This window comes from Homarus americanus, unplaced genomic scaffold (genome assembly GCF_018991925.1).
Source record: "Homarus americanus isolate GMGI-L3 unplaced genomic scaffold, GMGI_Hamer_2.0 scaffold367, whole genome shotgun sequence".
NCBI lineage: Eukaryota > Metazoa > Arthropoda > Malacostraca > Decapoda > Nephropidae > Homarus > Homarus americanus.
In genome coordinates, this window is record NW_024743709.1 from 7092082 (window position 1) to 7115529 (window position 23448).

Sequence of the window (23448 nt, forward strand, 5' to 3'; positions counted from 1 at the left end):
ACTGACCTGACCAATTAAAAGGTTAATTCTCTTCCTACCAAGTTTGTGAGCAAATTAGCACAAGGGTAATTTTTGCTGAGTTATTTGCTCGCCAGGCAGTGGTAGTTTGTTCGTCTGGCGATGGTAGTTTGTTCGTCTGGCGATGGTAGTTTGTTCGTCTGGCGGTGGTAGTTTGTTGGCCAGGCAGTGGTGATTTTTCCTCAAAACACACACACACACACACACACACACACACACACACACACACACACACACACACCGGAGTATAAATCTAACATGTCAGACATAAATTAGTGCTAAATTATGTTATTTGACTCCAAAAATAAAATCTTTCAGTGTGAAATTCACGAGTTTAGTTCTGATGTAAAATAATGTTGATAGGAAGTAAAAAATAAAATTAAATAATAATAATAATAATAATAATAATAATAATAATAATAATAATAATAATAATAATAATAATAATAATTTTATTATTAATATTAAAACAGTAAAAATGGTAATAACAACAACAATTACAACAACCACGGCAATAACAACAACAATTACAACAACAACCACAACAATTACAACAACAAACACAACACAATAAACCCCGTTAACCAGAACTTAACCCTTTAGCCGGACACGACAGTCAATACGTGGTTCAATTCTCGACTTAAACAGGTCCAGTACAGTGTATCGATATTCAATATAAAATGTAATTAAGGTCGTATCGTCGCCCTTGTGTTTAATTAGAAGTAACTCTGGATAATTTAGTGTTTATTACCTGTAGCTGTAATTACCTGTAGTATTGGGGTGATTAAATGTATTATTTTACTTTATCTCCCTATCTCTCTTTTTGTCTCCCTCTTTCTATTCCTCTCTTTCTTTCTCTCTTTATTTTATCTCTCATGTTGTTGGGTTTTTTTCTTTTTATCATCTTTTCTCTTTTTTTTTATTTAATTCCTTTGTCTGTCTGTCTGTTTGTCTCATATACAAAGACACACACACACACACACACACACACACACACACACACACACACACACACACACACACACACACACACACAGAAGCAATCAACCATCAGGAAGACATAAGCCAGCACCTTGCTAGATTACACAGGATGTCTGACCTCAGACACCAGGTGTCTGTGTCAGCACCGCACGCACACACACACACACACACACACACACACACACACACACACACACACACACACACACACACACGCACACACACACACACACACACACACACACACACACACACACACACACACACACACACACACACACACACACACAGCACACACACACACACACGCACACACACACACACACGCACACACACACACACTTACTCCTTTCTTCCCCTCAAATTCACTAATATTTTATTCTTAACGACAGATCAACCATGAAAAATCCTTCCATCTCTTCCTCTTCCTAATTCATCACGTATTTCTTAGTCGTCTTTTGGTTTATTCTTGTTCGTAAATCATCTTTGAAAAGCCACCTCAAGGGATGATAATTTATGCAAGAGAGAGAAATTGCTGGAATAATTTGAGTTTATTTTTTTGAAGCTAAAGTGAAAGTTTAAAGAAAGTGGTGATGTGTATTTCACTTTCTCTCTCTCTCTCTCTTTATTTTCTTTTTTCTTTCTTTATTTTCATGGGTCTTTTACGTCTACATTCTCTTTCACTACATGCTCTCTCTCTCTCTCTCTCCCACTCACATGCTCTCTCTCTCTCTCTCTCTCTCTCTCTCCCACCACATGCTCTCTAACCTTCTCCCCGCCTCTCTCCTCGGGCTCTTCCTTCCACCTTTCTGTCTCTCTCTCTCTCTTTCTCCCTTCTCTCTCTCTCTCTATTTCTCCTTCCAGTTATCTTTAACCATTATAATTATTAATGAGGGGCGGTGTTCTTGTTGCCCGGAATAGGCTGGTTGTATCTATATAACATGGGAGAGAGGAGGAGGGAGGGGAGGAGAAGAGAGAGAGGGAGGGGAGGGAGATGGGGGAGAGAGGGAGGGGAGGAGGGAGGGAGGGAGGGAGGGAGGAGGGAGGGAGGAGGGGAGAGTAGGGGAAGGATGAATATGGGACGCAATAAGAAAGAATGGTATAAAAAGAGAGAAGAAGAAGAAGAAGAAGAAGAAGAAGAAGAAGAAGAAGAAGAAGAAGAAGAAGAAGAAGAAGAAGAAAAGAAGAAAGAGAGAAGAAGAAGAAGAAGAAGAAGAAGAAGGAAGAAGAAGAAGAAGAAGAAGAAGAAGAAGAAGAAGAAGAAGAAGAAAAGAAAGATAGAGAAGAAGAAGATGAAGAAAGGAAGAAGAAGAAGAAGAAGAAGAAGAAGAAGAAGAAGAAGAAGAAGAAGAAGAAGAAGAAGAAGAAGAAGAAGAAGAAGCAGAAGAAGAGAAGAAGAAGAAGAAGAAGAAGGAAGAAGAAGGAAGGAAGAAGAATAAAGGAAGAAGGAAGAAGAAGAAGAAGAAGAAGAAGAAGAAGAAGAAGAAGAAGGAAGAAGAAGAAGAAGAAGAAGAAGAAGACGAAGAAGGTGAAGAAGAGAAGAAGAAGAAGAAGAAGAAGAAGAAGAAGAAGAAGAAGAAGAAGAAGGAAGGAAGTTGAAGAAGAAGAAGAAGAAGAAGAAGAAGAAGAAGAAGAAGAAGAAGAAGAAGAAGAAGAAGAAGAAGAAGAAGAAGGAAGAAGAAGGTAAGAAGAAGAAGAAGAAGGCTAGAAGAAGAAGAAGGAAGAAGAAGAAGAAGAAGAAGAAGAAGAAGAAGAAGAAGAGAAGAAGAAGAAGAAATAAATAAAGAAGAAGAAGAAGAAGAAGAAGAAGAAGAAGAAGAAGAAGGAAGAAGAAGAAGAAGTGAAGAAGAAGAAGAAGAAGAAGAAGAAGAAGAAGAAGAAGAAGAAGAAGAAGAAGAAGAAGAAGAAGAAAGAAGAAGAAGAAGCAGAAGAAGACGAAGAAGAAGAAGAAGAAGAAGAAGAAGAAGAAGAAGAAGAAGAAGAAGAAGAAGAAGAAGAAGAAGAAGAAGAAGAAGAAGAAGAAGAAGAAGACGAAGAAGAAAGGTAATCGAAAAATATTCCACTTCCCACATTATCAAATTTATAACACCGGCCACTAATTTATTGCTATTATCGCTTATCACCTCTTTCGGACCTGAATGGTAGCCTCTAACCTTACGAGGGGGAGGTGTCGAATGTAGGTGTCGAGGGTGAGGTGTCGAGGGTAAGGTGTCGAGGAGGAGGTGTCGAGGGGAGGTGTCGAGGGTGAGGTGTCGAGGGGAGGTGTCGAGTGGGAGGGGGTCGAGGAGAGGTGTCAGGAGATATCAACCCCCACCCCTCTTATCTTTTCCCACTCTTCCCCACCCCTTCTCCACCTCCATTCCTCTTCCTCTCACTCTCCCCCCACTCGTCTCAGTCTCCCACCTTTCTCATCCTCTCCCTCCCCCTCTCATTCTCTCCCACCCTTCTCATCCTCTACCCCTACCCCTCACACCTTCTCCCTCCCTCTCACCTTCACTCCTCCCACCCCCTCCCCTCTCACCCCACTCCCCACACTAATAAGAGGACTTGAGGAGGCGGTGACTAATATTACATGATTTTGTTGAAGCTCATTTAAGACAGTGAGGGAGGGAGGGAGGGAGGGAGGAGGAGGGAGGGAGGGAGGAGGAGGGGAGGAGGAGGGGGGAAGGAAGAGGGAGGAAGAATAATTAAAAAAAAGAAGAAAGAAGTGAAGGGAAGAGAGAGAGAGAGAGAGAGAGAGAGAGAGAGAGAGAGAGAGAGAGAGAGAGAGGACATGTGATATCATGGACGCGGGCGGGAGCGTAATGGCGTCTAAAGCTGATATCTCACACCCACAGCCACGCCCACAGCCACGCCCACAGCCACACCCACAACCACGCCTACAGCCACCACGCCCACAACCTCCATCATCACCTGACATTTGTAGAAAACAATAGTATTAATTAGGCTATGGAGAGATATAAGTCTCTCTCTCTCGCTCTGTCTCTCTCGCCTGCTCTAGTCTTCACAAACCATCTCTCCCTGAAAAGTAATCCCCATGAAAACACAATTAAAAACAAACACACAAAAATAAAAACAATCAAACAAAAAGACAACCAAACAAAAGTAAACAAAAACAACAAACAAAAAACAACCAAACAAAAGTAAACAACAAACAAAAAGACAACCAAACAAAAGTAAACAACAAACACATGATAATAATCCACTGTTAAGCTTGGTCGCCACAGTGAAAACAGCAGAGAGAGAGAGAGAGAGAGAGAGAGAGAGAGAGAGAGAGAGGGGGGGGGAGAGAGAGAGAGAGAGAGAGAGAGAGAGATACGAGGAGAGGAAAATATATAGATCAATATACAATTAGCGAGATAGAGATAGAGAGCTATAAAGGTAGAGATAGAGAGACAGGGATAGCAAGAGAGACAGAAATATAGATAGAGATAGAGAGAGAGAGATGGAAATAGAGATATAGACAGCGATAGAGAAAGAGAGATAGAGATATTCTGTAGAGATATAGATAGAGATAGAGATATAGACAGAGATAGAGATATAGACAGAGATAAAGAGATAGCTATAAAGATAGAGATAGAGACAGCGATAGAGATAGAGAGATTGGAACCCTCTATGATGGGTCAGAGTTATGTGCAAGGAGGAAGGGTTGCATTTGAGCCGTGTCCGACCCGGAAGTTGCAAGAGGTAAGTCAACAGTGCAACATTTAGTGATGTAGAGGACCTGTGTTGACTTATACTGAGAGAGAGAGAGAGAGAGAGAGAGAGAGAGAGAGAGAGAGAGAGAGAGAGAGAGAGAGTAAAATGAAATAATACAAGTATAATAATAATAATAATAATAATAATAATAATAATAATAATAATAATAATAATAATAATAATAATAATAATAATAATAATAATAAGAAGAAGAAGAAGAAGAAGAAGAAGAAGAAAAATAACAATAATAATAATAATAATACTAATAATAATACTCATAATAATAATAATAATAATAATAATAATAAGAAGAAGAAAGAAGAAGAAGAAGAAGAAGAAGAAGAAGAAGAAGAAGAAGAAGAAGAAAATAACAATAATAATAATAATAATACTCATTAATAATACTAATAATAATAATAATAATAATAATACTAATAATACTAATACTAATAATAATAATAATAATAATAATTAAATAATAATAATAATAATAATAATAATAATAATAAATAACAAGAAGAAGAAGAAGAAGAAGAAGAAGAAGAAAAATAATAATAATAATAATAATAATAATAATAATAATAATAATAATAATAATAATAATAATAATAATAATAATAATAATAATAATAATAATAATAATAATAATAATAATAATAATAATAATAATAATAATAATAACAGTATACCCAGGTGTATATTAACTACAAGATCAGGTCTACACTCTACCTCATATTATGTAGAGGAAGAACATGTAAAAACAGTCATTATAATGTGCTTGTTTGAGGGCGGATCCAGGAGGGTCCTGAAGGGTCCTCACCCCCTCTTTTCATCAGAAAATTCCAATGCTTTTCTTTTAATGCATTATTGTACTCAGGCGTTTTTGTATATTAAAAATAATTTACTATTGACCTCAGAATATCTCCTTAAAAAAAATAAATTAATAAAAATAGCAGGCTCGTGCTTGCTATGCTCCTCACCCACACCGTCTTGACCCCCTATTGGTATACCTGGATCCGCCCCTGTTGTTGTGTTCACTCTAGTGTTGTTGGTAGTGGTGGTGGTTGGTAGTGGTGGTAGGTGATGGTGATGGTAGTTATAATAGTAGGTAATGATGGTTGGTGGGTGGGTGGAGGTGGGTGGTAGTGGTAATAGTGGTAGGTGGTAGTGGTGATGCTGGTAGGTTGTGATAGTGGTAAGTGGTGGTGGTGGTGTTGATAGTGGTAACGAGAAGGGCCAAGCCAGGCGTGTGAGGTCAGAGTTCAGATTTATGGCTTGAGAGCACCTTGTATGTCCCCCTCCTCCTCCTCCTCCTCCTTCTTCCTCCCTCCTCTCCTTTTCCTCCTCCTCCCCTTCCTCTCCTTTCCTCCTCCCCCTTCCTCTCCTCTCCTCCTCCTCTTCTTCCTCTCCTTTCCTCCACCTCTTCCTTCTTCTTCCACCTCCTCCTTCCTCTTCTCCATCCCATCTCTCCTCTTAGCTGGTGGGATTATATTTAGTGGGTCTTTCCGCCTCTTCTTTCCCTCCCATCCCACACCCTTCCCATCACCATCCCACAATCCTCCCATCACCCCCATCCCACACCTCTCTATCCTACACCCCACACCTCTATCCCACACCTCTCCCATCACCATCCCACACCCCCACACTCTCCCATCACCCCCATCCCACACCTCACACCCTCCCATCACCCCCCATCCCACACCTCTATCCTACACCCCTCACACCTCTATCCCACACCTCTCCCATCACCATCCCACACCTCCACCCCTCCCATCACCATCCCACACCTGTCAACTTCACCTTGGATGACTAACAAAATTATTCTGTGTAATTTTAGTCCAACAAACTTCTCGTGTAAACTTTGGAGAGGCGGACCATAACTCTAAGTTTTGTGAACCGAATGTTACAGCTGATGTTCTCTCTTTCTCTCTATCTGGTTATCTCTCTCTCTCTTTTTATCTATCTCTCTCTACATGGTTATCTGTCCATCTCACGTTATCTCCATCTCTCTCTCTCTCTTTCATTCTATCTGTCTTTTCCTTCATTCTCCTATAAATCTTAGGTTAACGATTCTTGTGTCTCTCCAAAGGGCAAAAATTTATCGTAGAAATTTTTGAGAATCTCCCAGCCATTGTCTCTAAAGTGAGTCAGTTCTGAAGTTAAGAGAGAGAACTACCTGGAGTGTCTCTCAGATTGTCTCTCAGAGTGTCTCTCAGAGTGTCTCTCAGAGTGTCTCCATTAGTGTCTCTGTTGTCTGTGACGTCACCCGGGGGTCATATAAACAGGGCTTATCCAGGTCACTGTCACGCCCGTACTGATTGTCTCCAACCTGAATTACCCAAGGGCACTGTGCCAAGGAGGCCATAGTGCCAGGGAGCCATAGTGCCAGGAGGGCCATAGTGCCAGGGAGGGCCTGAGTGCCAGGGAGGGCCATAGTGCCAGGGGAGGGCCATAGTGCCAGGGAGGGCCATAGCGGTGGAGGGCCATAGTGCCAGGAGGTATGTGCCAGGGAGGGGCCATAGTGCCAGGGAGGGCCATAGTGCCAGGGAGGGCCATAGTGCCAGGGAGGGCCATAGTGCCAGGGGAGGGCCATAGTGCCAGGGGAGGCCATAGTGTCAGGGGAGGGCCAGTAGTGCCAGGGGAGGCCATAGTGTCAGGAGGCCATAGTGTCAGGGAGGGCCATAGTGTGAGGCCATAGTGCTGGGGAGGGCAGTGTTGGGGGAGGGCCATAGTGCTAGGGAGGCCATAGTGTCAGGGAGGGCCATAGTGCTAGGGGAGGCCATAGTGTCAGGGAGGGCCATAGTGTCAGGGGAGGGCCATAGTGTCAGGGAGGGCCATAGTGCCAGGGGAGGGCCATAGTGCCAGGGAGGCCATAGTGCTAGGGGAGGGCTATAGTGTCAGGGGAGGGCCATAGTGCTAGGGGAGGGCCATAGTGTCAGGGAGGGCTATAGTGTCAGGGAGGCATGGTGTCAGGGGAGGGCCATGGTGCCAGGAGGGCCATAGTGTCAGGGGAGGCCAGTAGTGTCAGGGAGGGGCCATAGTGTCAGGAGAGCCATAGTGTCAGGGGAGGGCCATAGTGTCAGGGGAGGCCATAGTGCAGGGGAGGGCCATAGTGTCAGGGAGGGCCATAGTGTCAGGAGGGCCATAGTGTCAGGGGAGGCCAGTGTCAGGGAGGGCCATAGTGTCAGGGGAGGGCCATAGTGTCAGGGAGAGCCATAGTGTCAGGGGAGGCCATAGTCAGGGGAGAGGGCCATGGTGCCGGGGAGGGCCATAGTGTCAGGGGAGGGCCATAGTGTCAGGGGAGAGCCATAGTGCTGGGGAGGGCCATAGTGTCAGGGGAGGCCATAGTGCCAGGGAGGCCATAGTGTCAGGGGAGGGCCATAGTGTCAGGGGAGGGCCATGAAGTCAGGGAGGCCATAGTGTCAGGGAGGGCCATAGTGTCAGGGGAGGGCCATAGTGTCAGGGAGGGCCATAGTGTCAGGGAGGCCATAGTGCCAGGGGAGGGCCATAAGTGTCAGGGAGGGCCATAGTGTCAGGAGGCCAGTAGTGTCAGGGGAGGGCCATAGTGTCAGGAGGCCATGTCAGGGGAGGGCCATGGTGTGGGAGGGGCCATAGTGTCAGGGAGGGCCATAGTGTCAGGAGGGCCATAGTGTCAGGGGAGGGCCATAGTGTCAGGGAGGCCATACCAGGGAGGGCCATAGTGTCAGGGAGGGCCATAGTGTCAGGGGAGGCCATAGTGCCAGGGAGGGCCATAGTGTCAGGGGAGGCCATAGTGCCAGGGAGGCCATAGTGCCAGGGAGGCCATAGTGTCAGGGAGGGCCATAGGTGCTAGGGGAGGGCCATAGTGTCAGGGAGGGCCATGTGTCAGGGAGGGCCATAGTGTCAGGGAGGGCCATAGTGTCAGGGAGGGCCATAGTGCCAGGGAGGCTGTGCTAGGGAGGGCCATGGTGTCAGGGAGGGCCATAGTGCCAGGAGGGCCATAGTGCCAGGAGGCCATAGTGTCAGGGAGGGCCATAGTGTCAGGGAGAGCCAATAGTGCCAGGGGAGGGCCATAGTGTCAGGGAGAGCCATAGTGCCAGGGAGGGCCATAGTGCTAGGGGAGGGCCATAGTGTCAGGGAGGCCATAGTGTCAGGAGGCCATAGTGTGGGAGGCCAATGTGCAAGGGATGGCCAGTGAGTCCTGGATGGCCATAACCTGTGAGGCCATAGTGCCAGGGAGGGCCATAGTGCTAGGGGAGGGCCATAGTGTCAGGGAGGGCCATGTGCTAGGGAGGGCCATGAGTGCCAGGGGAGGGCCATAGTGCTAGGGAGAGCCATAGTGCCAGGCAGGGCCATTATTTCAGTGAGGGCTATATTGCCAGGGGAGGGCCATAGTGCTAGGGAGGGCCATAGTGTCAGGGAGGGCCAGTGTCAGGGGAGGCCAGCAGCCAGGGGAGGGCCATAGTGTCAGGGAGAGCCATAGTGCCAGGGAGGCCATAGTGTCAGGGGAGGCCATAGTGCCAGGGAGGGCCATGGTGCTAGGGAGGGCCATAGTGTCAGGGAGGCCATAGTGCCAGGAGGCCAGGTGCCAGGGAGAGCCATAGTGCTGGGGAGAGCCATAGTGCCAGGGGAGGGCCATAGTGCTAGAGGCCATAGTGCCAGGGAGGGCCATAGTGCCAGGGGAGGGCTATAGTGCCAGGGAGGCCATAAAAGGGAGGCCATAGTTGGGGAGGGCCATAGTGCAGGGAGAGCCATAGGGTGCCAGGGAGAGCTATAGTGCAAGGGGAGGGCCATAGTTAGGGGAGGGCCATAGTGTCAGGAGGCCATAGTGCAGGGAGGGCCATAGTGCCAGGGAGAGCCATAGTGCCAGGGAGAGCTATAGCCAGGGTACATAGTGCTAGGGAGGCCATAGTGCCAGGGAGGGCCATAGTGCCAGGGAGGGCCATAGTGCCAGGGAGGGCCATAGTGCGGGGAGGCCATAGTGTCAGGGAGGCCAGTGCTGGGGAGAGCCATAGTGCCGGGGAGAGCCATAGTGTCAGGGAGGGCCATAGTGCCAGGGAGAGCCATAGTGTCAGGGGAGGGCCATAGTGCCAGGGAGGGCCATAGTGCTAGAGGCCATAGTCAGGAGGGCCATAGTGTCAGGGAGGCCATAGTGCCAGGGAGGGCCAAGTGTGGGATGGCCTTGTTCTGGATGGCCATAGTTCCAAGGAGGGCCATAGTGCCAGGGAGGGCCAATGTGTCAGGAGCCATAGTGCCAGGCAGGGCCATTATTTCAGTGAGGGCCATATTGCCAGGGAGGTCCAAATTGTCCTGGAGGGCCACAGTGCCAGGGAGGACAACACGAGGTGATGTGAGCCATTTATATACAAGCACAGGTCCTTCACTTATGTATAAACACTGCATATACACACACATATATATATATTTGGTGAGAGGGAAGGTGGTGAGAGGGATGGGTGAGAGGGTGGTTAGAGGGGTGGGAGGGGGGGGGGTGGTTGTGGAGGGGGTGGTTGTGAGAGGGGTGGGTAGGGAGAGGGGTGGTTGTGAGAGGGTGGGTGGAGGGTGGTTGTGAGAGGGATGGTTGTGGAGAGGGTGGTGAGGAGGGATGGTACTGAGAAGAAGGATTGTGGTGAGAGGAATGGTAGTGAGAGAAATGATGGTGAGTAGGATGGTAGTGAGAGGGATTGTGGTGAGAGGAATTGTGGTGAGAGGGATGGTAGTGAGAGAAATGATGGTGAGTTGGATGGTAGTGAGAGGGATTGAGGTTGAGGGTTAGTAATGAGAGGTATGGTGATGAGAGGATAGTGATGAGGAGAATTACAGTGATAGGGGTGGTTGTGAGAGGGATGGTAGTGAGAGGATATTGGAGGGTCTGGGGTTACAGAAACAAAGTGCCTGACCTCGTAAATTAATGGTTAGGTGACCCATCCTGTGTGTGTGTGTGTGTGTGTGTGTGTGTGTGTGTGTGGTGTGTGTGTGTGTGTGTGTGTGTGTGTGTGTGTGTGTGTGTGTGTGTGTATGTGTGTGTTGTGTGTGTGTGTGTGCGTGTGTGTGTGTGTGTGTGTGTGTGTGTGTGTGTGTCACAACTTACTCTGACTGTCTCTCATAACTTTACTGTCTCTCATAACTTACTGTCTCCCCATAACTTTACTGTCTCTCATAACGCTACTGTCTCCCTCATAACTTTACTGTCTCCCCATAACTCTACTGTCTCCTCATAATTCTTACTCTCTCATAACTTCACTCTGTCTCCCTCATAACTTTACTGTCTCCTCATAATTTACTGTCTCTATAACTTCACTCTGTCTCCCCATAACTTTTTCTGACTGTCTCATAACTTTACTGTCTCCTCATAACTTTACTGTCTCATAACTTTTACTTGACTGTTCTATAAATTTACTGCCCCTCATAACTTTACTGTCTCCCCTCATAACTTTACTGTTCCCCTATAACTTTACTGTCTCCCCATAACTTTACTGTCTCCTCATAACTTTACTGTCTCCCTCATAACTCTTTACTGTCTCCCTCATAACTTTACTGTCTCCTCATAACTTTACTGTCTCCTCATAACTCTTTTGTCTCTCTCATAACTTTACTGTTTCATAACTTTACTGTCTCCTCATAACTTTACTGTCTCCCTCATAACTTTACTGTCTCCCTCATAACTTTACTGTCTCCCTCATAACTTTACTGTCTCCCCTTGATAATCTCTCACTCTGCTCCCCTCATAACTTTACTGTCTCCCTCATAACTTTACTCTGACTGTCTCATAACTTTCAGAGAGTGATTTAGTTTTGTCTGTAGTGAGATATGACGAAACACAATCCTGGAGTGTGGCAAGGAGTGTGAAATAGGGAGGGGAGGAGGGGAGGTGGGGAGTGGCAGGAGATGTGGGTGATAGGGAGTGAGATAGGGAGTGGGAGGGAAGTACAGGCAGTGGGAGGAGAGTGGGTAATAGGCAGTGGTAGGGGAGTGGAAAGGGAGTGGGAGATGAGGAAGAGGGAGGAGATGGGGAATGGGGGAGGGGAGATAAGTGGAGGGAGAAGGGAGGGTTGAGGAGGATGATAAGAGGGGAGGTGGGGTTTAACACACACGCAACAAGACACACACACACACACACACACACACACACACACACACACACACACACAGACACACACACACAAAACTTCCTTCTGGATTAAACTCAGGATGTATTGACTCACGAGGGGTAGCGAGGGAGGAGGGGGGGGGTGGGGGCAGGAGGGCAGCATCCTCTCTCATGGCTCAGGATGGGGGTAACTTACGGGGTAAACCTTCAGGCAGGTAGGAGGGAATTTCACAGGAACCAAAGGGGGTAAGTCTCTCGGCCGGTGGTGGTTTTTATACAACGGAGGAACGAGGTAAGACGCTTATGTTGCCAGGAGGTGAATTCATTTGGATGAAAAGGGTTAAAATCACTGAAAAAGTTAAGGGGTACATAATTTTTCGAAGTTGGGGGATAAGCTGATGGAAGGGGTAAATCTGTCACGTAGTTAGTAAACTTTCATGTAGTTAGGGGCAAATCTTTCATGTAGTTAGGGGGTAAATCTTTCATGAAGTTAGGGTAAACTTTCATGAAGAAAATCTTCATGTAGTTAGGCAAATCTTCATGTAGTTAGGGGGTAAATCTCTCAGGTAGTTAAGGGTAAATCTCTCAGTTAACCAGGGGGTAAATCCTATGGGAAATAAAAAGGGACCATGCTCACAAGGGCATTACCCCTCTTTTAGCCAGGGGGTATATCTCAAGGAGTAAGGGGGGAAATCCCATAAGGAGCTAGGGAGTAAAACCTTTCATCCATCCAGGAGGTAAACCTCCCAGGAAGTCGCAGGGATTAATGTCTTATAGTAGTCAAGGGGTAAATCCTTTATACAACCAAGGAGGTAAATCTTTCAAGGATTTAAAAGATTTCTGTGTCCGGGAGCTGGTGGAGGAGTAAATATATCATGCAAGAGGTAACCTCCAGATCCCGGGGTGGAGGGGGGTGGAATGTCTTATGGGTATCTTAGGGGTAAATATGGGTATCTTAGGGGTAAATCTGGGTATTTTAGGAATAAATTTGGGTATTTTAGGGTAAATCTTGAAAAATGAGAGAGAGAGAGAGAGAGAGAGAGAGAGAGAGAGAGAGAGAGAGATGAAAAAGGGGGTAAATTCTCAGGGAGCCAAGAATAGAGGTAACCCAGATACTTAGGAGGAGGATTTTGGAGACGGCGGCGAGGATGGGGTAAACTTAAGTATTGAGGGAATAGATCTCCCATCCTACCACGAGAGGAGGTAAATTTTTCTAGTAGCTGGGGTAAATTCTTTGGTTTTAAGGGGGAGGGGACATTTAGGGGTTTAAATGGGGAGGGCACATTAGGGGTTTTAAGGTGGGGAAGGGGCACATTTTAGGTTTAAATGGGGAGGGACATTTAGGGGTTTTAAGGTGAAGGGGCATTTTGGGGTTTTAAGGTGGGGAAGGGGCACATTTTTGGTTTTAAGAGGAGGGGTACATTTAGGGGTTTAAATGGGGGAGGGGTACATTTTGGGGGGTTTTAAGGTGGGGAAGGGGTACATTTTTGGTTTTAAGGGGAAGAGGTAATTTTTTTAAGGGGGGGATACATTTTGGGGGATTTAAGGGGTACATTTTGGGGGGTTTAAGGGTAAGGGGTACTTTCCGTTGTCATATGAGGCCAATTCCTATAGAGGGGTAAATCACACAAACAAGAAGGGGGTAAGTTTCTCCCATAATCAGGGGGTAAATTTCTTCCCAGTTACTCAGGGGGTAAATCCTTGAAGTAGGCAGGCAAGAACTAAACCCCTAATACATCCAGGGGTTAAATTTTGTCCCCAGTTACTCAGGGGGTAAATTTCCCACGTGTCTCCAGGGGGTAGGGGGTAAACCCTTTAAGGTGTCCGGAAGGGTAAATCTTTCATTCAGGGAGGCAGAGAGGCAAACCCAACGAGGTAGTTTGGCTGGTGCTGGTAATTAGTGGGGTGGCTGCTGAAGGGAGGAGGAAGGTGGAGAAGAATAGAAGAAGAGGAGGAGGAGAAGGAGGAAGGAGGAGGAGGAGGAGGAGGAGGAGGAGGAGGAGGAGGAGGAAAATGAATGGGACAGCAAATGGAAGGATGAAGGAGAAAGAAAGAAAAGAAGGATGAAGAGGAAGAAGGAAAAAAGGAAAATAAGGAGAAGGAGGGAAAGAAGAAGAAAAGGAATAAAAATAAATAAAAATTTAAAAAAAAAAAGAAGAAAAATAATTAACATAAAAAAAAAAATTACAGACCGTGGGAGAAGAAATATAAGAAAACGTAATAATGAGAAAGGTAAACTAAAGAATAATACCATGAACATTATATCATATCTATAATCATCCTGTGTGAGTGATGAATCTGGCTGAGCTATTTATTAGGATGATACTTTTAGCTTTTATTTAGCTTGCCTATTAAAAAAAAAAGCTAACAAAAGCCGTGGATCATTAATTCTGGCAACGGGAGAAGAGGAAAAAAAAGAAGACTGGAAAAATGAAAACGTGGTTATGGCGATTAAAAATAAGTTGGAGGAGGAGGAGGAGGAGGAGGAGGAGGAGGAGGAGGAGGAGGAGGAGGAGAGGAGGAGGAGGAGGAGGAGGAGGAGAGGGGCAGAAGGAGGTACAAGGAGCAGTCTATCATCCCTCCTCTCATTCCATCAATCTATCATCCCTCCATCGTTCACAATCATGCTACCATTATATCATGTTAGTTCCCTATGGTCGTAACCCGTCATCATTCTTCTCCTTCTGTGTCTCATGTTTTACCACACACACACACACACACACACACACACACACACACACACACACACACCACACACACACACACACACACACACACACACACACACACACACACACCAACACACACACACACACACACACACACACACACACACACACACACACACACACATACACACACACACACACACACACACACACACACACACACACACACACACACACACACACACACACACACACACACACACACACACACACACACACACACACACACCGTTTTCTTGTCCACAGCTAAAACTAAATATTGTTACCATTTACATACTTATATTATTATCTCAAACTAATTTTTATCCAAGTTATTACAAATTAATAAGATAATTATTTAAATAACAATATTTATATATCACATAAAATTATTGATGAATTTTATATAATTTTCTGGTTATTATTTTTAGGGTAATTAACAGAGAGAGGGAGAGAGAGAGAGAGAGAGAGAGAGAGAGAGAGAGAGAGAGAGAGAGAGATAACAGGTGATGGTAAGATTAAATTCATACGAGTCTTCAGTAACGAGTCTCAAGTTGTTGGAAGTTTAAAAGAGCCTAATGGACCTCTTAATTGTAATGCTGATCTGGTGAGTATACTGAATTAAGGTAGTAAGTATGATGATCTAACCCCTTGAGTATGATGATTTAACCCCTTGAGTATGATGATTTAACCCCTTGAGTATGATGATTTAACCCCTTGAGTATGATGATTTAACCCCTTGAGTATGATGATCTAACCCTTGAGTATGATGATTAACCCTTGAGTATGATGATTTAACCCCTTGAGTATGGTGGGGTCTATTTTGACTAGGACCTATTAGAACAGGGACCTATTAGGAGCTAGGACCTATTAGAACAGGGACCTATTAGAGCAGGGACCTATTAGAACTGGGACCTATTAGACAGAGACTTATTAGAACAGGGACCTATTAGAACAGGGACTTATTAGAACAGGGACCTATTAGGAGCAGGGACCTATTAGAACTGGGACCTATTAGAACAGGGACCTATTAGAACAGGGACCTATTAGAACTGGGACCTATTAGAACAAGGAACTTATTAGAACAGGGACCTATTAGAACAGGGACTTATTAGAACAGGGACCTAGTAGGACCTATTAGAACAGGAACTTATTAGAACAGGGACCTATTAGAACAGGGACTTATTAAGAACAGGGACCTATGAGAACAGGGACCTATGGAACTGGGACCTATTAGGAACTGGGACCTATTAGAACAGGGACCTATTGGAACAGGGACCTATTAGAACTGGGACCTATTAGAACAGAGACTTATTAGAACAGGGACCTATTAGAAAGGGACTTATTAGAACAGGGACCTATTAGAACAGGGACTTATTAGAACAGGGACCTATTAGAACAGGGACCTATTAGAACAGGGACTTATTAGAACAGGGACCTATTAGAACAGGGACCTATTAGAACTGGGACCTATTAGAACAGAACTTATTAGAACAGGGACTTATTAGAACAGGGACTTATTAGAACGGGACCTATTAGAACAGGGACCTATTAGAACAGGACTTATTAGAACAGGGACCTATTAGAACAGGGACCTATTGAACAGGGACTTATTATTAGAACAGGGACCCTATGGGAACTGGGACCTATTAGAACAGGGATCAATAGAACTGGCAGCTTATTGAGACTGACGCTTTATGGGACTGGGGTCTAGGGAGGACTGGTGTATATTGGGACTAGGATCTATTAGAAATGGACCTATTAGAACTGGGATCTATTGAGACGGATCTTATTGGGACTGGGGTATATTGGGACTGAGGTCTATTGGTACTGGGGTTTATTGGGACTGGGATCTATTAGAACTGGGGCTTTATTGGGACTGGGGCCTTTGGGACGGGGGTCTATGGACTGGGGTCTCTGTGGAACTTTGGCCTTGTGTGGGACTTTGGCCTTATTGGGAAAGGGGTCTATTGGGACTGGGGTCTATTGAAACTTTGGCCTTATTGGGAAAGGGGTCTGTGGGACTGGGGTCTATTGGGACTGGGGTCTACTGGATGTAGGGTCTATTAGAACTGGGTCTATGGGACTGGGGTCTATTGGGATGTAGGGTCTATTGGAACTGTGGTCTATTGGGACTGGGGTCCATGTGGGACTGGGGTCTACTGGGACTGGGGTCTATGGACTGGGGTCTATGGGACTGGGGTCTACTGGGACTGGGGTCTGGGACTGGGGTCTACTGGGACTGGGGTCTACTGGGACTGGGGTCTACTGGGACTGGGGTCTATCAGCTTAAAGCCAGCCGTCCATCTCCTGTCACTCTCTCGATAATCATTTACCAGGTGAGCTGACACTACCTGACAGTACACAGCTGACACTACCTGACAGTACACAGCTGACACTACCTGACAGTACACAGCTGACACTACCTGACAGTACACAGCTGACACTACCTGACAGTACACAGCTGACACACCTGACAGTACAGCTGACACTGCCTGACAGTACACAGCTGACACTACCTGACAGTACACAGCTGACACTACCTGACAGTACACAGCTGACACTACCTGACAGTACACAGCTGACACTACCTGACAGTACACAGCTGACACTACCTGACAGTACACAGCTGACACTACCTGACAGTACACAGCTGACACTACCTGACAGTACACAGCTGACACTACTTGACAGTACACAGCTGATACCTGACAGTACACAGCTGACACTACCTGACAGTACACAGCTGACACTACCTGACAGTCAGCTGACACTACCTACAGTACACAGCTGACACTACTGACAGTACACAGCTGACACTACCTGACAGTACAGCTGACACTACCTGACAGTACACAGCTGACACTACCTGACAGTACACAGCTGACACTACCTGACAGTACACAGCTGACACTACCTGACAGTACACAGCTGACACACCTGACAGTACACAGCTGACACTACCTGACAGTACACAGCTGACACTACCTGACAGTACACAGCTGACACTACCTGACAGTACACAGCTGACACTACCTGACAGTACACAGCTGACAGACAGTACACTGACACTACGACAGTACACAGCTGACACTACCTGACAGTACAGCTGACACTACCTGACAGTACACACTGACACTACCTGACAGTACACAGCTGACACTACCTGACAGTACACAGCTGACACTACCTGACAGTACACAGCTGACACTACCTGACAGTACACAGTGACAGTATATCGATGTGCAGTAAACAGGTGAGATGATGTAAGTGTGTGTGTGTGTGTGTGTGTGTGTGTGTGTTAGAGAGAGTTAGTATATATGAAGGGTTAATATTTATCTCAACACACACACACACACACACACACACCACACACACACACACACACACACACACACACACACACACACACACACACACACACACACACACACACACACACACACACACACACACACACACACACACACACGTTCGTCGACCCAATCAGCTGTATTTGTTTCAGGACACAAGGCCGTTACCTGAGGGACCTGTACCTGTCTGTCTATCTATCTATTTATCTATCTATCTATCTATCTCTATCTATGTTTATCTATCTATCTATCTATCTATCTATCTATCTATCTCTATCTATGTCTATCTATCTATCTATCTATAATACACCCGGGTTACAGGAGGACAAATTACAATACCAGTTAATAATAGGACGTTGTTACAGCGATGAAACTAACATTTTAACTTAACATATAGAAGAATTTTACGTAATTTAACATCATGAGTGAGAATATTAACGTTGAGATATAAGTTAACAGAGGTATTTAACTTAACATTGTTTGAGGATATTAACACTGAGACATAAGTTACCAAAGACATTTAACCTAATTTAACATTGATTGAGGATGTTAACAACACACTAACAGCCCCACAGTCAAGCGGCGGTGTTGAAAAATGATAATTTAACAAGACTACAAGTGTGTGCACGACAATTTAACGTAATGGAATTTAGCGAAGCGCTCAGCATATTTACGAGATTAAGCGAATATACCGAATTAATGAATATATTCGTGTATGAAGGCAGATATGCGCGTAATAAGGCAGATTTGCACGTAATAAGGCAGATATGCACGTAATAAGGCAGATATGCACGTAATAAGGCAGATTTGCACGTAATAAGGCAGATTTGCACGTAATAAGCAGATTTGCACGTAATAAGGCGAATATGCAGTAATAAGGCAGATATGCACGTAATAAGACAGATATGCACGTAATAAGGCAAATATGCGTAATAAGGCAAATATGCGTAATAAGGCAAATATGCGTAATAAGGCAAATATGCGTAATAAAGCAGATATGCATAATAAGGCAGATATGCACGTAATAAAGCGAATATGCACGTAATAAGGTGAATATGCATAATAAGGCAGATATGCACGTAATAAGGTAGATATGCACGTAATAAGGCAGATATACTGTACTTGTATCAAGAAATATATATAATTATATTAAATTTAAGTGATATAATAAGTCTTTAATGAACACTAAAATATTTAACATCAGCCACAGTGTGTTAGTATATCATGCACGTGTATATTTTAACGGATGAGTTAATTACTCCCGTGTTAACATTATCCTGGAGCTGCAGTGAATATGAGAATATTATTAACAATGTTATATATAGACCAATTTAACACGATGTATTTAAGCAAGGGATACATTAAGTTAATATTAACGTAAAGCAGAACAAGGTGTTAGGTTAAGTTTTGTTAATATAAAACTGGTATATTGTAACATAGAACATATTAACATAGAACATATATTTTGTAACATCACAAAACAGTTCATATGAAACAATCATTAACATAGTGTAAATTTACAAGGTTATTTTATATAGAACAATTCTTAACGACGAATTTTAACATGATCAAAAATACTAACAATAAACTAACATAACCTTCCAGAAATTCTCAAAGTAAATATTAAAATAATAACGGCACAAGCTTGTACACACACACACACACACACACACACACACACACACACACACACACACACACACACACCAATTTACATCAACTAAACATTTAAACACAGTATCCCGAAATAAACAGAGAAATATTATATATTCACAAGGACTCTGCCTCACTGTAAAACAATTTGCGTCAAGTTAACATAAACATAAGAGTAGAAGAGGGAGCAAATATTAAAACATAATAATTTTACGAGAGTGTAATATTTCCTCCACGAGCAGCGAGGGAGACCAGCGCGGGAAACAGGACCTTGTGACCAGCTGAGCCAAGGTTTGTTTACGTGTGATCAGCTGACGCCAACACGCCACAAACATGTCGATACTTAGGCGTAACTCGCAGGGCTGCAGTCAACCGATATTGACAAAAAAAATATATATATATACTATTTTATGGATGTTTTCGTCTTGATTTTGGAAATATAGTTTTGTGTGTGTGTGTGTGTGTGTGTGTGTGTGTTGTGTTTTGTGTGTGTGTGTGTGTGTGTGTGTGTGTGTGTGTGAGGTAGAATTGAAATAATAATAAATTAAATGAAATTCCTAGAATACACTTCCTGTTTTACTAATCCCCTCTCTCTCTCCCTTCTCTCTCTTTCTCTCTTCCTATATATCTCCATTCTCTCGCTATCCTCCCTTCCTTCCTTCCCTCTTTTTCTATCTCTCTCTTTTTCCCCTCTCTCTCTCTCTCTCTATAGGTGGGTCACTATCTCACAGTTCGACAGGTTTCTATCGGCTAACGTGAGAGAGAGAGAGAGAGAGAGAGGTCCCTTCACTCATCTCAATACAAAAACATACATAATACATATACATACATGGTACTGTATTTCAGATCATCATGGAAATATAACCCACCCTTAACCCCCTACCATAACCCACCCTCAACCCCCTAACCCCGCATCCTACACCCTACCATAACCCACCCTCAACCCCCACCTCTAACCCACCCGTCCTTCCACCCCTACCATAACCCCCTCAACTAACCCACGCCGCATCCTTCCACCCCTACCATAACCCACCCTCAACCCCCTCTAACCCACGCCGCATCCTTCCACCTACCACCCACCCTCAACCCCCTAACCCACCATCCTTCCACACCCTACCTCCACCCTCAACCCTCTAACCCCATGCATCCTTCCACCCCTACCTCCCACCTCAACCCCCCCTAACCACTGCATCCTTCCCCCCTCTCCACCCTCAACCCCCCCTCTAACCCACGTCATCCACCCTACCATAACCCACCTCAACCCCCCTAACCCACCCGCATCCTTCCCACCTACCACCAACCCACCTCAACCCCCCTCTAACCCACGCCATCCTTCCACCCCTACCATAACCCACCCTCAACCCCCCCTAACCCCGCCGCATCCTTCCACACCCTACCATAACCCACCCTCAACCCCCCTAACCCCCGCATCCTTCACCTACCACCAACCCACCCTCAACCCACGCCATCCTTCACACCCTACCATAACCCACCCTCAACCCCCTCTAACCACGCATCCTTCCACTACACCAACCCACCTTCAACCCCCCTCCTCTAACCCACCCGCATCCTTCCCACCCTACCACCCACCCTCAACCCCCCTCCTCTAACCCACGCATCCTTCCACACCCCTACCATCAACCCACCCTCAACCCCCCCTCTAACCCCCACGCCATCCTTCCACCCCCTACCATAACCCACCTCAACCCCACCTCCTAACCCACGCATCCTTCACCCCTACCATAACCCACTCTCAACCCCCCTCTAACCCACGTCCATCCTACCCCCTACCACCAACCCACCCTCAACCACCTTAACCCAACCATCCCTCCACCCCTTCCCTCCCTCCTTTCTCTCAACCCTTAAACAGATAGGACAAATTACTGCCCATATACATGCGGTGTGTGTGTGTGTGTGTGTGTGTGTGTGTGTGTGTGTGTGTGTGTGTGTGTGTGTGTGTGTGTGTGTGACGAAAATAAAATCTTTTGGGGTGCTGTAATAAACGTCCTTTTGAGTAATACATATTTTTTTCATTCTGTTTTACACACACACACAACCACACTCCCCTACCTCAGAAACTTTGTTACTTTTAAATGGAATTAAACCAAATTAAAACTTATCTGAAAAATATTAGAGACGAGTATGAGAAGTATGAGGGTACACAAGGAGTATGAGGGAACATGAAGAGTATGAGGGAACATGAGGAGTATGAGGGTGAGGTAGTAGTATGACGTTATGAGTATCAGTGAACCTAATAGGGATGACGAGTAGCAGTATTAGGATGAGTATGAGTCATCAACACCACATACTCACCCACATCCAGGCCAGGCACCTCCGCCACCACGTTTGTTCTGACGCCTGCTGTTGTGGTGGTGGTCTTGTGTGGTCCCCGCCGCCCACCCCACGCCACGCTGCTACCACCACCACCACCCGCCCCCACGCCCCCACGCAGGCGCTGCTCACCACTACCACCCAACTCACCACCCACCTCACCGCTCACCACCCACCTCACCGCTCACCACCCCTCACCTCTCACTGCCTCTCCCCGCTTCAGAGAGGTCATGGGCTTTAGACAGTGGGCTGGTGCATGTGTTGTTGATGACGGGTTATGGTGAGATGGGCTGAGTTGGGGTCTAGTTGGCCTGGGACTGACGTGGGCTGACGAAGGGTAGTGTGGGATGATGTGGGGTGTCGTGGGCTTGGGTCTAGCTGAGATAGAGATGACTTGAGTTGTCGTGGGCTGACGTGGGCTGCTCAGAGAGGTCTAACTCACCCACACCGTCCTCCACATCACTGCCGTCTGCCCACACCTGTTGGACACACCTGCACACACCTGTAGAAAAGTACATAAATAAAAACAATTAGCCAGTCATATTCAACACACCTTAAGCTTAAGATGGAGTCACCACCTGAGCATTTACTGTACCTGACGTTTGATGAGAGAGAGAGACACCACCAAAGCCTTTGACCTTCTGCGGGAGATCACCTGTTGCAGAGACACAGGTAAACATCTCTTGATTAAATTGGTTTGTTGTCATCTGGAAATATGTTTCAGGTGAAGAACGTCTTTGATTTGTGAGTGAAAATATTTTTTACCTGAGCAGCGATTGATGATGGTGGGTGTCTCATTCTTTCTTTCTTTCTTTCTTTCTTTCTTTCTTTCTTTCTTTCTTTCTTTCTTTCTTTCATTCTCTTCCTCATTCGCTCGTTCAATCACTCTTACATTTTCTGAAAATCCAATCTTCTTTTCTCTCTTTTCTCTCCCTCTCTCTCATTATCTGGTCTCACTCTTTTCCCATTTCCTTCCTTTCCCTCCCTCCTCCTCCCACCCCTTCCTCCTCCTTCCCTCATTTTCTCTTATTCAATTTCCGAGAGTAATCTTATTCTCTCTCTCTCTCTCTCTCTCTCTCTCTCTCTCTCTCTCTCTCTCTCTCTCTCTCTCTCTCTTTCTCTCCCTTCTTAGCTCAATGTCCTCTCCTCCTCTCCCTGTATCCAAATCTCCCTCCCTCCTTCTTCATTGTCTCCTTACCTCATCCTTCATTGCATTGCTCCTCCCCTCCTCCGTCCTTCCCTCCCTCATTGTCTCCCCCCCCCGTTGACACAGAGCGTGATGGATGTGCCTCAAGCCGATTCTGTTAAGGCCTGAGCAAAGCATTTCTTAAGCCATCCTCCTCTTCCTTCTCCTCCTATCTTCTTCCTCCTCCTCTTCTCCGCCCCTCATCTTCCTATCGTCTGCCTCCTCCTCCTCCTCCTCCTCCTCCCACACCCATCATCTTCCTCCTCCTTCTAATCCCCCTTTCCTCCGTTTCTTCCTCCTCCCATGCTGCAAAAACAGACCCCCAGCTTAAAGACAGACCTCCAGCTTAAAAACAGACCCCCCAGCTTAAAGACAGACCTCCAGCTTTAAATACACCCCGAGATATATAGTAGAAAGCAGCTTTAGAGACATCCAGCTTTAGAGGCCCCA

The 23448-nt window shown here is 45.6% G+C and overlaps 1 protein-coding gene and 1 long non-coding RNA gene across 2 annotated transcripts in view; both read right to left on the reverse strand.

Moving 5' to 3' along the window:
- LOC121877358 overlaps positions 1–21868 on the reverse strand; it is a 55511-nt gene extending 33643 nt beyond the window's left edge. Inside the window, exon 1 of the mRNA XM_042383081.1 lies at positions 21795–21868. The gene's annotated coding sequence lies outside the window, so the exon portion shown is untranslated. The remainder of the gene's footprint in view (positions 1–21794) is intronic.
- Positions 21869–21987: 119 nt separating this feature from the next.
- LOC121877350 overlaps positions 21988–23448 on the reverse strand; it is a 74666-nt gene continuing 73205 nt past the window's right edge. Inside the window, exon 3 of the long non-coding RNA XR_006090966.1 lies at positions 21988–22314. This is a non-coding gene — a long non-coding RNA (uncharacterized LOC121877350). The remainder of the gene's footprint in view (positions 22315–23448) is intronic.